The sequence below is a fragment of the Camelina sativa genome, chromosome 11 (genome assembly GCF_000633955.1).
Source record: "Camelina sativa cultivar DH55 chromosome 11, Cs, whole genome shotgun sequence".
Taxonomy (NCBI): Eukaryota; Viridiplantae; Streptophyta; class Magnoliopsida; order Brassicales; family Brassicaceae; genus Camelina; species Camelina sativa.
The window spans coordinates 28,084,942-28,097,740 of NC_025695.1; the positions used below are offsets into that span (position 1 = coordinate 28,084,942).

Genomic DNA, 12,799 nt, shown 5'->3' on the forward strand with positions numbered 1-12,799 from the left:
GCAACAATATCGTGAAAAGGGTTTTACTACATATGCAAGTCTAATCTCTTGTTTACTACTTGCTGAGCAAAAGAATGAGTTATTGCTGATGAACAGTGCAATGAGACCTCTTGGTTCTACCCCATTACCAGAAGCCCACAAAGCTGATATGACCAAGAAAGAGCCTAAAGAGACTAAAGAGTCTAACTACGTCCATAGGGACAAGCATCATGCCGTGGCCGTGGTAGAGGATGTGGTGGTCGTGGCAATTACCAAGGAAATCATTTTGATGGTCAAGGCCGTGGGAATCGATCCGATTTCGGTCGTGGTTGAGGTAGAGGCCGCGGAATTTCCAAACCGCAACACAAAACCAAATCCGTTTGCCACAGATGTGGTATGGGGAACCATTAGGCAAAGACGTGCAGGACACCTAAGCACCTTGCTAATCTCTATTAAGAGAGTGTGAAAAGGAATCCAGAAGCTAACTTGGTTCATCTTGATGGTGACGGAGATTTCGACCATGAGAAATTCTTGATTTATTTTTGATTTCCATGTTTTATGCTTTTGGATTTTATTGAATTATGATTTTGATTTAAATTCAATTATTTTATTACCTTTAATATACATTCGTTTGTTTTATTCATTTATGTCTAAAACATGATTTGTGTCTATATTAAGAAATGACTGAGGACAAGAACATATTTGTGGTGGATAGTTGATCAAGCCACACGATTTTGAAGGACAAATGATATTTTGTGAATCTCACTTTGAAAAATGCCAATATTCGCACAATAGCGGGTATAACTACTCTCATTAAAGGCTATGGCCAGGCCCATATTTTTTTACCTAAGGGCACGCATCTTAAAATATCAGATGCTTTATATATACACAGCTCAAAAAGGATCTTATTGAGTTTCAAAGATATTTGTTTGAATGATTTCCATATTGAAACTAAGGGTGAAGGGAACCAAGAGTTCCTACACATTACTGAGATCACCCAAGGTTTTAAGAAAGTCCTAGAGACTATACCCGCATTATCTACTGGCCTTTACTATGCCAAAATAAATATGGTAGAAGCTAATATGGCAATGAAAAAGATGTTCAATGAACAATTCACTTTATGGCATGACTGGCTTGGCCATCCCGGTTCTAACATGATGCGTAAACTAATCTTAAATTCAAAAGGGCACACTCTAAAAGAGAGACAAGTTATCCCTAAAAATCTCACGTGTGTAGCATGTGCACAAGGGAAACTCATTCTAAGGCCATCACCAGTCAAAGTAACTAAAGAGACTTTCAATTTTCTGGAAAGGATACAAGGAGATATATGTGGACCGATACACCCACCATGTGGGACGTTTAGATATTTTATGGTCCTCATTGATGCATCGACCAGATGGTCGCTTGTTTGTCTATTTTCCAATAGAAACATAGCGTTTGCTAGATTGCTGGCCCAGATCATACGTCTGCGAGCACAGTTTCCAGATTTTCTACTTAAGACTATACGTCTAGATAATGCTGGTGAATTTACATCCCAAGCGTTTAATGATTATTGTATGTCCATGGGGGTAAGTGTGGAACATCCCGTGGCACATGTATATACACATAAGGGATTAGCTGAATCTTTCATTAAAGGAATTCAATTGATTGCTTGACCATTACTCATGAGGTCGATGATTCCTGTGTCGACTTGGGGACACGCAGTATTACATGCCGCAGAGCTTATACGCATCAGGCCATCTAGTGAGCATAAATATTCACCATCCCAATTACTCACAGGTCATGAGCCAGACATATCCCATCTAAAGACATTTTGGTGTGTTGTTTATGTACCCATTGCACCACCGCAGAGAACGAAGATGGGACCTCAGAGGAGGATGAGAATATATGTAGGATATGATTCTCCCACCATCATTAAGTATCTAGAGCCAACAACGGGTGATCTATTTAAGGCTAGATACGCGGATTGTCAGTTTGCTGAATCTGAATTCCCTACATTAGGTGGAGAGACAAACAAGCTGGTCAAAGAGATATCATGGAATCAAACATCCTTGAATTAGCAAGATCCTCGGTCTCTGGAATGTGAAGCAGAGATCAAAAAGATTATACATTTACAAAAGCTAGCTAATCAATTGCCAGATTCCTTTGCTGACTCAAAGAAAGTTACAAAATCGTACATACCAGCTTGTAATGCACGAGTACGTATTGATGTTCAAAAGGAACACAATAATCAAGTTGCTACAGAGTCTAAGGCCCGTTTGAAACGTGGTAGACCATTAGGTTTGAAAGATAAGAACCANAATGGAAAGAAGCCATAAACGTGGAGTTGAATTCATTAAAGAAAAGAAATGTGTTTGGTCCGATCATAAGGACACCATTCGATATAAAACCAGTACGACACAAATGGGTTTTTGTGAGGAAGAGAAATGAGAATAATGAAATCGTGAGATATAAGGCACGGCTTGTAGCACAAGGATTCTCAAAAAGACCGGGGATAGATTATGAGGAGACATACTCCCATGTGATGGATGCAAAGACTTTTAGATTTTTGATAAGTCTGGATATAAGAGAAAGTCTTGATATGCGGCTAATGGATGTAGTGACCACATATTTATATGGTCCACTAGATAATGAAATATATATGAGATTACCAGAGGGTATTGAGCTCAAAGATAAAAAAGGTTCTCGAGAACATTACTGCATAAGGCTGAATAAATCCCTTTTATGGAATGAAACAAAGTGGACGTATGTGGTACAACNTGTCGACATCGATGAAATATTTGCATATAAGGTAGCACTTGAAATGAATAAGGATCATGAACCCACGTCTATATTAGAGTGCACTCAAAGATCAGATTGGCTAAAATGGAAAGAAGCCATAAACGTGGAGTTGAATTCATTAAAGAAAAGAAATGTGTTTGGTCCGATCATAAGGACACCATTCGATATAAAACCAGTACGACACAAATGGGTTTTTGTGAGGAAGAGAAATGAGAATAATGAAATCGTGAGATATAAGGCACGGCTTGTAGCACAAGGATTCTCAAAAAGACCGGGGATAGATTATGAGGAGACATACTCCCATGTGATGGATGCAAAGACTTTTAGATTTTTGATAAGTCTGGATATAAGAGAAAGTCTTGATATGCGGCTAATGGATGTAGTGACCACATATTTATATGGTCCACTAGATAATGAAATATATATGAGATTACCAGAGGGTATTGAGCTCAAAGATAAAAAAGGTTCTCGAGAACATTACTGCATAAGGCTGAATAAATCCCTTTTATGGAATGAAACAAAGTGGACGTATGTGGTACAACAGATTGAGTGAGTACCTAGTCAAAGAAGGCTATAAGAATGATCCCATCAGTCTATGTATTTTTATAAAGAAGTTTGCAAACAAAGAATTTGTAATCATAGCAGTATATGTGGATGATTTGAACATTCTAGGAACCTCTGGGGAAATTACCTAAACAGTTAAATATTTAAAGAAAGAATTTGAGATGAAAGACCTAGGTAAAACTAAGTTTTGTTTGGGATTGCAGCTTGAGTACATAAATGATGGAATCCTTGTGCATCAAATAGCATATATTGAAAAGGTACTCAAGAGATTCAATATGGACCAGGCCCACCCATTGCCTAGCCCGATGGTTGTGAGAAGCCTCAGATTGGACAGTGATCCATGCGGTCCAAAAAAGGACGATGAAAAAGTTCTCGGTCCTGAAGTGCCATATCTCAGTGTCATAGGAGCTTTAATGTATTTGGCTAGCCACACTAAGCCATATATTTGTTTTGTCGTGAACCTCCTATCAAGATTTAGTTCATGTTCGATCCAAAGGCACTGGAATGGTATCAAACATATATTGCGTTACCTACAAGGAACGATGGATTTGGGTATATTCTATACTAACCATAACAAAGAAGGTTTAGTTGGTTTTGCTGATGCAGGTTATCTATCTGATCCACATAATGCTAGATCTCAAACCGGCTACGTGTTTACACACGGTGGTACAGCAATTTCATGGCGTTCAATGAATCAGACTATTGCGGCCACATCATCTAATCATGCAGAAATTTTGGCTATGCATGAGGCCAGCCGTGAGTGTGTTTGGTTGAGATCAATCACTCAACACATCAGATCAGATTATGGCATGGCCGAAGACAAGGAACCGACTATTATGTATGAAGACAACACAGCCTGCATCGTACAACTCAAGGACGGGTACATCAAGGGAGATCGGATGAAGCATATCTTGCCTAAGTTCTTTTTCACACATGAACTACAAAAGGCCGGTGAAGTTCAAGTGGTACAAGTCCAATCTAGCGACAACTACGCCGATCTTTTCCCCAAGTCATTACCAACATCAACATTCAGGAAGCTCACGCATCAGATTGAGATGCGTAGACTCAAGGATCTTTAGTAATGTTCAGAACAGGGGGAGTAATACGTGCTGTACTCTTTTTCCTTCACCATGGTTTTGTCCCACTAGGTTTTCCTGGTAAGGTTTTAATGAGGAAGCATCCCCAAGCGTATTATGATGTTCTCTTAGCATCTACACGGTTATGTCATCCAAGGGGGAGTGTTGTAAACCATTGAAGATGGATCTCCATAACCGGTCCATACAAGCCCAAGTTCATAAGGCCCATCATTGCTATCTATTCCTACCGTCAATAGATTTTGGGTTTTGTGTACTTGTATATATATGTACTTTCTATTGGATGAATAAGATAAGTTTAAGTTTCACAACAACAGCCTCAGATTTACCGGTGATGAAGGAGAACAAGAAACGATGAACCGGAGAAGAAGAAATACTTCAGAAAAACTTAGGGTTTACCAGTAAGGCCGAGAGATTAACCGGAGAAGAAGATGCAAGGATGAAAGAAAGTAACAGTTTACCGGAAACGGCAAGAGGTTAACCAGAGAAGAAGAAGGAAGAATGAAGAAGGAATTTTAGGGTTTTGGTTGCGGCATGGTTGGAGCTCGCTCAAACTAGGGCTTCCATGTATATATAAACTTATGTAGCTTCGCACTTCCGTAGCAAATATTGTGACGACTTTGCTAGTTTCTCTCGCAAATAAGTCGCAATACAGAACTAGGAATAAAACAATAAATCTTTATATAATTAGAAACAATTTATATATAAAATGTGTGTGTATTTTTACATTAATACTATGTAGATACATTAAGAATTATTGATTTAAGAGCTGAAAACTATAAAACAAGAATAAACAAAACTAAAATTTTCATATATATATATATATATATTAGTATATTGCGAGGCATTTGTGAGGGAAGCCTCGTTAATCTGTCGCTATTTTGTGAGGGATTAGTTACGATCCCTCGCGAAAACCTCGCAAATAAGCTGGACCTCACAATTACGTAGCAAAATCATCGTAAAATATATATAATTATGGACAAAAACACAACAAAAAATCTTTACAATTTATTCAGATTCATTTTATGATTCATTACAAAGTTCATTATCCTCATTAGAGTCTACAAATTTCATGAGATAAAAAATAAATCACCTAGTTCTACCACTTCTATGCATCCAAAAAAGATATCTTATACTTCTATATGATTTGCGGATCAATGTGGGTGATATTTTCTGTTGGCATAGTAATAATGGAAACTTTGCCTACTCTTTCTTATTCTAACAACACATCATCAACAAACCTGTTTAACTGTAATGACAAATAACCAAATTTCATATATTCACTGCATAAGAGCATAACATCTATACTTACTTTGCCCTCCTTGTGATCCTACGATATAAGGGTCGTCCAATATAGCATATATATGTTTTCACATTAATACCATGTAGATACATAAATATGATTAATATTAGAACTAAAAAAATAAAACAAGAATAAATATAACATAAATTTCATATATGTTAATGCTCTTCTTTAATTTGCATGTAAAATATCAAATTGCGAGGAAACCGTGACGATTTAGCGAGGGATTAGCTAGAGTAAATCGCACATCCCTTGCAAATTACGAGGGATCTGCGAGGCTCCTGTAAGAATTCCGTCGCATATCCCTCGCAAATGTATATATTCTTTTGCATCAAATTTATATTTTTAGTGATACAATCTCTATTATTTTTATGTTTTTCCTATGTTTTGGATAGTTCATTGTTCGTATAGTTAGTTATTACTGGACTATGGAATTTACATTGCAATTGTTGATCAAAAAACTTTAACACTTGGTCTCATGATCATAATAAAAGTAAATCACATCTTGATATATATATATATATATATATATATATATCTTCCGTGTCTTCACGTCAAAGTTTTTTTACACATGTCAACATCTCAAAAGTTTTTTGTCTCTTGATGTTTACTGGGAACTTCACTTCAGAATTAAACCTAAGCCTTAAACCCTAAACTTTAAACCCTAAACCCTAAATCCTAAACCCTAAACCCCTAATGACCTCACAAATCCCTCGTCTCTTCCTCGCAAATTTTCTATGGATAGTATTACTCGCTAATGCGTCGCAAATCTGCGATAGATTTGCGTGGGAGTGTCTCCTCCTCACAAATGAGTAGCACATCCCTCGCAAATTTGCTAGGGATTTGCAAGGGACAAGTCTCTCGCAAATTTGCGAGGAATTGGCAAGGATCCTCGTCTTCGTAGCAAATGACCCGCAAATCCATAGCAAATTTGCGAGGGACTTTATCTGTCGCAGTTATCTGTCGCAATGAGCGTGTTTTTATGTAGTGTACCTGGCACGCCAAATTGTTGTGTTCCAAATCAGTTACAATTAATTAGATAGTTTAGTTCCGTGGAAAAGATGTCGAAATTCTCTTTATAATGCGGTGTTGGGGCACAATAAAGTCGGGCTACAAAATAGACTAGACGAGTTAAAAAATGATGAAGGGAAAAGACCGATAGAGAAAAGACGAGTTAACAAGCTCGTCGAACTTAAGTTCCGGACGAGAACGCAGTCAATCGCTTGTCATTTCTCTAAATGTTTCCTCTCCTTTTCTGCTGATGCCTTTTTCGATATCGTACGCCCATATTTATAGAAAGTCATGTCGTTTTATCCTCTGAAAAGACCAAAGTACCCTTCATGTGCCTTAAGACTTATTTGGGCCTTTTCTGGGCCGGGTCTTACGTGGGAGTGAGGATCGACCCCCAACATTCCTTGCTATATTTTAATGCATTTAACATCGAAGCCATTGGAATGAAAAACAAACAACCTTCTCCAGAAGATAAGGCAATGATGCTGCAACCAAAAGCATCAATCTACCCGTAGTTTGTTATCTTGTACTAGAAAACTTCTCACCAAACTAAGAAGAAAAGAAATACAAATTTGTTAAAGCATTACGAACACAATTCTTGACGCTTAAACTAATCCAAGAAAGGTTTCCAGTACTACACATCAACGCTTCTGTGTTTTTGTATAAACAGACTTAAAACTTTGAAGGTTTTGCTCTAGTAGCCTCCCAATTTATCTCAAATCTACATCAATTGCTTATTCTATTCAAACCAAGAAACAAAACCTTTTCGAAAAATTAGAACTGATATAATGGTTATTACGTACCCAAAGGAGGAAGAAAAAGAAGTAAACATACTGAGTAATCGATGGTGGAAGGATCTATCTCATCAAAGTAAGGCAACGCAGCCATGCCTGAGTAGGCAGGATGAATGAACCCCACAATCAAACTGCACAAAACAACCAAAATCAACACAACAATATATATATATATATATATATATATATATATATATATATATATATATATATATATATATATATATAAATTGCCCCGCCACCAACACCAAAATCAAAACACGATTAGAAGACAAAACGGGGAGAAAGAAAGACACCATAATGTTTTTTTACCTCTGAAGGACACAGTTTTCCACATAACTTGATGAGTAAGGTCCCCTGCCACTTGGCCATTTAGTGGTTACCATAAAATTTGGGTCATGCAAATCTTCCAACTCTAGTGATGCGAGATCTTGACTCTATAAATTCTAACCAAAATATAAGTTCATCCATACATTAGACTAAATTTGTGTTCAAATTAATGCCACTTTTGCTCGCATGTGACATATAAGATCAAGATAACTGTCTTGTAAATGGGGAAAGGAGCGAATAAATATTGCAAATCCTACGCAAACATTATGGTGTACTTTTGAAGATTTTACATTCTTGGCAGAAAAAAAAAACAGTACTTTGAAGATGTTATAGCCAACACAAAACTATGTGGTTTGTCGTTCCACCCCTGCATGCTTCAGATTAATTTTATCGGCTAATTATTAAATAAAATAAAAGTTATTGAATACTTAGCACCAAATTAACCCAAATTATCTATGTCCAATCCGCTATACTATCCTGAGGCATATACGTAAAAATTAGTGATTTGTGTTGGAAATCGTAGTGAAATAGTATGTATATCATATGGATAGCCATTAATTTCTAATATGTATAGATGGTCTAAAAGTTTTTAAAATATTTGGTTTTCCCAAGTCGAACCTTAACTGTATCTGTATATCTCTCCTCGAACATACATATCTCATCACTTATTGATATCACAATTCAATCCTAGATTCATGAACATCACTTTTTTGTTCACAACAAGTTATTAGCATGAAATCCTAGATTCATGAACATCGATGTTTATAGTAGATTAGTTAATGAGTCTAGGATTTCATGCTGATAACATATTGGGAAATAAAGTTTAGAAATTGTTCTTTGTGTATTATTTGTTAATGAATGATAACATAGGAGAGTTATCCGTTCTTTTTTGCTTGTCTAATTTTTTTTTTTGGCAAATATATCACTAATTCAATTTTTATACGTTTGTGTAGGCAAATATATTTTTTAAAAATAGTTCAACTAATTTAACAAGCCAAAAAGTAAATTAATTATAAAACTAAAAAGGATTCTAACAAAAATTTAAATAGAAAAGAATTAACCAAAAGAGATGCTGTGATTAATCTTCAATAATAAGAAACGTAAGTAATTTTCTAATATAAATATAAAGTAACATAGTTAGGGGAGTTACCCGCGGACATATATGACCAAATGTACTTAACAAAAATAGTTTAAGATATTTATAATATTTTAAAAATATTTTGATTCATTATTTTGGTTGTTTACTTTTTCATATTTAAATGAAATGTTTAATTGGTTTTGTATTTTTTTTTAAAAAAATAAATGAATAATATAGTTATTTAATTTATAACTAACAAATCTTAAAAATTTAGAAAAACTAACATTCACCTAATGAAAATATTAACATATTCTTAAAATCAAAAATTACATATTTTTGGATTATAATTTGTTTTACTCAATATAAATATTTTGAACTTTACTTTATATAAGTAATAATATAACATTTCTTTTAGTGAAAGCTGAAAGCAAAAAAAAGAATTCTTCTGCTAAGATATATATATTTATCTCAAACTTAGAATTTTTTTTTAAGATGATAATATAAATACCTTTTTTTTTTACCTTTCACAATTGCAGTATTTACCTAAAATAATAGTATAAATCTCCTCTTCTTAGTTTTAGTATTTTGTTGCTTTTTTTAAAAAACATTAAACTAATATACAATGATATAAGATTATAAGGACAATTCTCACAAATAGCACAAACATAGTTTTATTTCTAAATTTAGCCCATCATCTCTAAAGTTCCAAAATAACACTATACTATTTTAAAATTAAACCCTAAACTCTAAATACTAAATTCTAATTCCTTAAAAATATACCCTAAATGTAAAATAGAGAACTCAAACCTAAAAACAAATGTAAAAAAAAAAATTTAAATATTCTAAAAATGTAAATAGTGTTATTTTTGGAAGTTTCAAAATTAAACCTTAACCTCTATATATTAAATGTTACCCCGTTTTGTTTTGGTTTATTTTTTATTTTTTATTTTTTATTTTTCTCTTTTCTTCATTTGCTCTTCTCTCTGCCGAAACGAAACGACGAAAGCAAATATCGATTTATCAAAATCGACATCTTCTTCTTCTCCGGTTCCGCTTACTTCTTCTAGGTAAGAAATTTTTGGTGACACAATCGTCGCGCCGCAGCTTTGTCTCCAACCAGAGTTCGGGTTAGATCCCATAGTGAGTCTCACTCAAAACTATGTATCCAATTTTTTAATTTTCAGAGGTTCTAGGTTTGAATTGTTAACGAAGCTTCTTCTAATTCTCTATTGTTGTGCACATTGGGGATAATATTATGTGTTTGAAGAATGAAGAAGATTCGGAACCAAAAAGGTAACCTCATCAAACTGTTTCTTCTAGTTATAGGTGTCTTTGATTCTATTGTATTTGTAATTTATAATTCGAAACGCAATTTCGGATACTCAAAGAGCACGACCTGTGAAGAGAGCTAAATGAAGTCAAGAAGCAGGTACATTGTGTTTTATTTGTTTCTGTATTTTTTTTTTTTATCAACAGTCGAACAAGAATTGTGTTTCGACTTTGGTGTTGAGATTGATTAATTGATTGTCTGCTTTGTGAGGTTTGCTCTGTATTGATACTAATCACTGTGTTTAGTTTGGGTGTTGAATTCGATTGAAGTTTTGAAATTACTAGGGATTTAGTTAGAATGATAGGTTTGTCTCGGTAGCTGATGACCCAAACAAATGGTGGTTCTATTCTTTTATAATGTGCTTTCTTGAAATGGAACTTGTTTTAATCTCTTGAAATGGAATGTAGGTGTTGGTGGTTGGTTCCTCTTCTCTTTGCTGTGAAATCTTTTAACCAGAAATGGTGGATCAGATGTCAAAACTTGAGCCTTATTGACTTTGTAGGTTCAACAAACCTACAGATATTCCAGGAACCATCACGAAGACTGCACCTGATCTCCATTACGCATGCAGCTTCAACAGGCTAGCTTAAAGCCACATGGTATGTCTCTCTTCTATCTCCTTCATACTCTCAAGCACAAACTTACTTATTCTCCACATATAGTTTCTTAGGTGTGACGCTATGTTTGCTCGTCTCTAATTGATTAGAATTACCTGGACTAGACTACATTCTACCTGCATATTTTAGTTTCATTGATATATCAGTTGAGAAGTATGTTAATAATCTTGTTCTTAAATACTGAACCTGCTGATTTTCCTCAGTTTCAATTCCTTACATCTTTATAAAAACATGATGTTAGTTAGGCGTACAGTTTTATCTTATAAATTACATACTCCATGTCTAGTGCGTTTGCCCTTTCTAACTGCATTACACATTCTCGAGCTTCATGACTTGTGTAATTCTCTTCTGATTAGTAATTTGTTTTTTCTTTGTCTAGTTCTCTAAGTGGAGTTACGAAATTGTGGGAGATGCCTCAAGTTACAAAAAAGATTGCTGTCTTGAAGGACCACAAAGAACGTGCAACTGAGGCAAAACAGGAGAAAGATTTGCGTTTAGAAACTAAAGTAATGATTCTGTATTTGTCGGAGGCAAAACAGGAGAAAGTTTTGCGGTTAGAAACTAAAGTAATGGTTTTTGCTTCTTCACACTCTGTTTTTTGCTGGTTTTTGCCCTTATGCTTTACATTGCAGTAAACGTGAACCGTAAAGCTATAATTCTTTTGTGTAGATCGATGACAACAACAAGAAAGTTGATGATGAGGCACTGAAGAGAGCACCAATATTGCCTCATTGTGACATCGACAAAGAAGCTCCAGATTCTTGTTTGTTCCCTAGATCCTTGATCATACTGCCAAGGCGGCTCTTAAGCACACTTATATCACATTGTTCTGAGTTTGTCAGCGGCTCAGGCTCAGCGGCACCAGTGTTAACAATAATTGCTGTGGAGGAACAATGATCAATGTCTGAAATTATACAATGGTTTGAATTGTTGAAACTGGTTTTGGTTTGTGATTGTTGTGCAATGAGAGGATGTTTGAGAGTTAGATGGAAAATGGTTTTGGTTTGTTTGATTGTTGCTTGTAAAACAAGTTCTCTGATTTTTAAAAATTTTGGCTTAGAAACATGGTTAGGTATTGCATACATTATATAACCAACATTTATAACATTATAAAATATACTTAAAAATAAAATAGTGGTGAGTTCAAGATAATATAAGGGCCAAAAACGCTCTCAGGCACTCTTCCCCATGCAACTTTAAAACTGCATGGAGTTTTCAAAAAACCGGATCTCACCTACCAGACCTAACTAAAAAAGGCAATATCCAATGGATCTTTCGATACACAAGAAATACCCAGCGGTCCCTGCCTTCCCTCCGGTCTGAAAGTCCCGTTTCCCTTCCCTCCAATCTATGCTCCGACGAACCACTACTCCTGCCAGACTGATACTCCCCCAAGCGCTGGTATGGTTCATCGTACTCCCTCTTAGTTTTTTGTATTTGTAACCATGTCTACTATTTGTAACCCTGTTCAACTCTTCGAAAAATCTCACCCCTGAGTGAGTAACCCTTAAACCCTAACCTGTTTAAATCTGTCTTGATCTTATCCCCCTGTAAGCCATGAATAACAAAATCCCTCAGTACCTAAAAGGCAAATCTGTTGCTAGTGGTTATTCCCCTCCACCCTGTAAAAGAATCAGAGCCCCAGAGCTAGACACGAGTAGCCTCATTGAAGATAATGCTCTTACCCTCATAGGAAGACTGACAAACCCCTCGGTTCAAAGACTTTGGTCTCTCTTTCCTTTTCTCTCGAACCGTTGGAACCTGAAAGGTAAAGCTATAGGGTCAGATCTTGGAAAAGGTTGTTTTCAGTTCAGATTTGACTTTGAAGAAGATCTACAAAAGGTACTGGATAACAGACCCTATCACTTTGACCAGTGGATGGTCATTCTCCAAAAGTGGGAACCAATCATCTCCGAGA

General features: G+C 35.5%; 2 long non-coding RNA genes across 13 annotated transcripts; one reads left to right on the forward strand and one right to left on the reverse strand.

The window, feature by feature from the left end:
- Positions 9,879–11,938, forward strand: LOC104724455. 12 transcript variants are annotated; one of them, XR_757674.1, is made up of 7 exons: positions 9,879–10,074; positions 10,202–10,227; positions 10,323–10,363; positions 10,672–10,680; positions 10,767–10,863; positions 11,261–11,447; positions 11,551–11,938. It is a non-coding gene; the product is annotated as an uncharacterized LOC104724455 (long non-coding RNA). The 12 variants fall into 12 exon arrangements; XR_757676.1 differs by having other exon boundaries at positions 9,879–10,061; XR_757673.1 differs by having other exon boundaries at positions 10,672–10,863.
- Positions 12,091–12,790, reverse strand: LOC109127581. Its single transcript, XR_002034141.1, has 3 exons — positions 12,740–12,790; positions 12,567–12,642; positions 12,091–12,429 (listed from the first exon to the last, which is right to left on the reverse strand). It is a non-coding gene; the product is annotated as an uncharacterized LOC109127581 (long non-coding RNA).